The sequence below is a fragment of the Myxine glutinosa genome, chromosome 12, assembly GCF_964187855.1.
Source record: "Myxine glutinosa chromosome 12, kmMyxGlut1.1, whole genome shotgun sequence".
NCBI lineage: Eukaryota > Metazoa > Chordata > Myxini > Myxiniformes > Myxinidae > Myxine > Myxine glutinosa.
The window spans coordinates 989,701-994,329 of record NC_136272.1 but is presented as its reverse complement, the minus strand read 5'-3'; the positions used below and the strand labels follow the sequence as shown (position 1 = coordinate 994,329).

At 45.2% G+C, this 4,629-nt stretch overlaps 1 protein-coding gene across 2 annotated transcripts in view; it reads right to left on the bottom strand.

The window, feature by feature from the left end:
* Positions 1-3,859: 3,859 nt before the first annotated feature.
* The window catches only part of LOC137438271 (semaphorin-3A), a 90,606-nt gene continuing 89,836 nt past the window's right edge, over positions 3,860-4,629 (bottom strand). For both annotated transcript variants that reach the window (XM_078766392.1, XM_078766393.1), the window contains exon 12: positions 3,860-4,629. This exon is cut by the window's right edge. The gene's annotated coding sequence lies outside the window, so the exon portion shown is untranslated.

The following is a 4,629-nucleotide window of genomic DNA, read 5'->3' as shown; positions in this document are numbered from 1 at the left end:
GACCCTTTACACCCCTTATAACCCATTCAGACCCTTTACACCCCTTGGACCTTTACATCCCTTGGACCCCTTTGACCCTTTACACCCCATTAGATCCTTTTGACCATTTATACCCTTAGATCTCTTTGACCCTTTACACCCACTTAGATCCCATTGACCCTTACACCCGTTAGACCCGGTCAGACCATTTACACCCCTTAGTCCCCACTAGACCCCTTTACACCCTTTAGACCCCTTTGATCCATGCAGACGCTTTACACCTCTTAGATCTATTTTGACCCTTTACACCCCTCGACCCATTTATACCCCATTAAGCCCTTTTAAGAGCCTTGATTCTTTAACCACTTTAGTCCCCTTTAGTACCCTAAAAACACTTTAGAATAGGTACACTGTACATTTAGAATAGGTACACTGTGTCCCTGCGCATCGTAGGAGCGTGACCAAGGGTTGGCACCAGGAAGGACATCCGGCCATAAAAAACATTGCCTCAAACAGGGAACCATGATTGTCATGGGGCCCGCAAGGCTAACCCCTGCTCTAGCGGGGAAAATGGCCTTAAAACGATCATCCATTCATTCATTCAGTCCCCACTAGACCCCTTTACACCCTTTAGACCCCTTTGATCCATGCAGACCCTTTACACCTCTTAGATCTATTTTGACCCTTTACGCCCCTCGACCCATTTATACCCCATTAAGCCCTTTTAAGATCCTTGATTCTTTAACCACTTTAGTCCCCTTTAGTACCCTAAAAACAATTTAGACCCCTTAGAAAATTCGAAAAAATCCTGTTAAAATCGGTTTTGCTGACCTTTTCTCTTAGTCTAGTAGGAAGACTAGGTCCCCCTGCACCCCCCCGGAGATATACTTCTAATCAGTGTTTCTAGATTGGAAAAAATGTGTAGAAAATGACTAGCTATGGCCCCAAGCTGAAAAATGTCCCACATACCATTTTTATGCAAATTACTGCTGCCATTATCAAAAAAAGACTAGGTCCCCCTGCACCCCCCGGAGATATACTTCTAATCAGTGTTTCTAGATTGGAAAAAATGTGTAGAAAATGACTAGCTATGGCCCCAAGCTGAAAAAAATGTCCCACATACCATTTTTATGCAAATTACTGCTGCCATTATCAAAAAAAGACTAGGTCCCCCTGCACCCCCCGGAGATATACTGAAACTGGCAGTGACTGGTGATTGAAATGCGGTGCCTTTTTGTGTTTCAGGTCGAGGTACGTGAACTCCCCACGATCTACAGCAACCAGGAAGAGACTGATACCAGGGTGGTTCTGTACCTCCATCATGCTGCTACCATCGGATACAAGAACGCTGTAGTCAGAACACCGGACACAGACATCCTCCTGATCCTGCTCCACCAATGCCCACAACATCAAGCTGACGGTGTACCTGGATACAGGGTCAGGGAAGCATCGCCAACTTGTCAACGTCTCTGAGCTGGCAGAATCCCTGGGAGAGGACTACTGTGCCACTCTCCTGGGGTACTATGTGTTCAGCGGAGAAGACTGCACCAGTGCCTTCAAAGGGAAGGGAAAAGTCGGGCCCTTGAAAAAGCTGGAGAAGAATCCCAGGTTTCACAGGGCATTCGGTGAACTGGGTGACAACTGGGATGCCAACCCTGAGGTGGAGAGGCAGTTAGAAAAATTCACCTGTGTGATGTACGGCCAGAGTCGCGAGTCATCAGTGGACATTGTCCGTGCCAAGCTGCTACGAAAAATGGTGGGAGAGGACAAGACCCTCACATCCAAGTCCAAGGTTGATCTGGCTCGCCTTCCTCCATGCCAGTCTGCCCTGAAGCCGCACATCCAGCGTGTGAACCACCGCGTAGCATTGTACAAAAGAGCCGATCAACCTATCATCGAAAAGCCAAAACCTTATGAGGAGCAAGGATGGATAAGGACTGATGAAGGACTGTTGAAACCAATGTGGTCCAGTGGTCCCATCCTACCAACCTCACTGGTGGATCTTCTGAACACAGGAGAGCACGAAGAGGAGGAGGAAGAGGAAGGAGAAGAAGAGTTTGACTCTGACGATTTCGATGAAAATGATGATGACTGACTCAGTGTAGAATCACTAATGCTAATGATGTTTATCTAAAACAAGCAAGAGAAGAGTGGTCACATTGAGTGCTAGGACTATTTTGACAGTTGTAATATTTAGAAAAATAAAACTTTGTGTTAACGTCTGTGTAGACGGACCTTAATATGAGTATTATTTCGTAAAACTGTGATTATTTTGTAAATAAAGCACTAATTAGCATACTAGTATACCATAGACACATGTAATCATGTTATGAATAGTTCTATCATGATCTATGCCCTTCAAAACATGGGTCTAGACACCTTCATTTTTCAATTATCTGCAATATTGGCTGAGATATGTCAAAAATCGTTTTTTTGATAATGGCAGCAGTAATTTGCATAAAAATGGTATGTGGGACATTTTTTCAGCTTGGGGCCATAGCTAGTCATTTTCTACACATTTTTTCCAATCTAGAAACACTGATTAGAAGTATATCTCCGGGGGGTGCAGGGGGACCTAGTCTTTTTTTGATAATGGCAGCAGTAATTTGCATAAAAATGGTATGTGGGACATTTTTTCAGCTTGGGGCCATAGCTAGTCATTTTCTACACATTTTTTCCAATCTAGAAACACTGATTAGAAGTATATCTCCGGGGGGTGCAGGGGGACCTAGTCTTCCTACTAGACTATCTGCACTATTCGCGTCACATCACAAGTTGCAATGACGAATTGAAACTGATATTTCTGATGTTTAAAGCTGATGTTTAAAAGTGAAGCTGAAACTTCTGATATATGGATCATCGAATGGGAAACCAAAATGACATGCTGTGGGAAATTGCTGAAAGCAAAACTATGGGGAGTATAGAGAAGGGGGGGTGGGGGGGGGGTGTGGGAGGGGGGGGAGGTCAGAGCTGAAGAAACAGAGTGGAGAAGGATAGGTGTCTGGAGGTGGTCGGTTGGTATGGAAAGACCTTTGGTGATCTTCCGTCAGATTGTAGGCCCAAAACATGCCTAAACCCGTTTCCCAGCCGAGCTTTCATAATATCACCTTCAATCCCGAGCAGTACTTTGGAGGTGCAACGAGCATGGGTTGGAAATCTTAGCTGGTGGAGTGGAACGAGGTTGTCGAGGTCACCAGCTGCACCCATTGCGACATCTGCTGACAGAATATTTACACTGAATTCCCGTTTCTACCAATACACACTCCAAAGGAAATTTCTCATTTCATGTGAGACAGCTACGAACCCCCCGTCATGGACGGGTACCTTTGCTAGTTTTAAAAATAATTTCAAGTGTTTGTGCGTTTGTTTATTACTCTTTCACAGCCGAACAGAAGGACATGGAGGCCCGAAATCTTGGGTGGAGGCACTTCAGAATGTGGGCAAGGTTTTAAACTAATGTACGTTGACCTTGACCTCTGGTTTGAGGCCAAAGACCTCCATAAAGTGTATATCGCGATGTGGGTTCAGGTAGTGTTGCCGCAGGCCCGCAGGCAAAAGGTAACGACCGTGAGGCCAACAACTCCATAGATTCACAATGTCGGGAAAAACTCACCCAACCAGGTAGCGCTGGGTATTCCATTCCCTCCCCCTCCCCTCCTCCCCTCCCAGGACCCTCCGCTCCACCACCCGCACCTCACGCCCCCGACCCCCCAGGGTTTCCTTCCACATCCCCTCCCCCATTCCTGGGCAGCACCGGGTACCTCCCCCCCTCCCCTGCCGGGGCCTCCTTCCATTCCCCCATCCCTTCTCTTCTCTCACCCCCCAATCCTCCCCCCTCCCCCCCAGTAGAATATACAAGAAAGACTAAGTATACAAACAGTTAGGCCTGAATGGAGCAACGTGATTGCTTGCTTCATCATATAACTCGATCATTGTATGCAAAACCCCGTGTTGCACTAACTAATGAAATCCAATAAGTTATCAAACCGATGTTCATACGTATTCATGAAAAACAAGGTGCATATTATGTTAGAGAAAGACTTGGGATTGAATCGGACAACAAAGCTCATAAAACACTGAATTTCAACAGAAAATCCTCAATTACATTCCAGTGAAATGGATTAAGTAGATAAAGTTCCGTTACATCCGCATATTGTGTGGATAACTCGGGTTGGATGTGGATTCAAGTTGTGGAAAGTGCCAGTGTCAGTCACATATAATTAATTATTACATGTCATGAATTCCTTTTGATTGTTGAAAAGAAAAATAACTTGGTCATGGCACTAACTACCAGCGTACTGAACAAGTTACTGAGTTATGTCTAATCATTTCATTTATAAGGGACAAATACACGAGGAAGTGCGTCACACATACATAGGTACATACATATATACACACATACACATACACATCCACATATACATACACATACACACGTACACACGTACACACGTACACACACACACACACACACACACACGTACACACACACACACACACACACACACACACACACACACACACACACACACACACACACACACACACACACACACACACACATACACACATCCACATACACACATCCACACACACATCCACATCCACATCCACATATACACACACACACACATGTACACATCCACATAC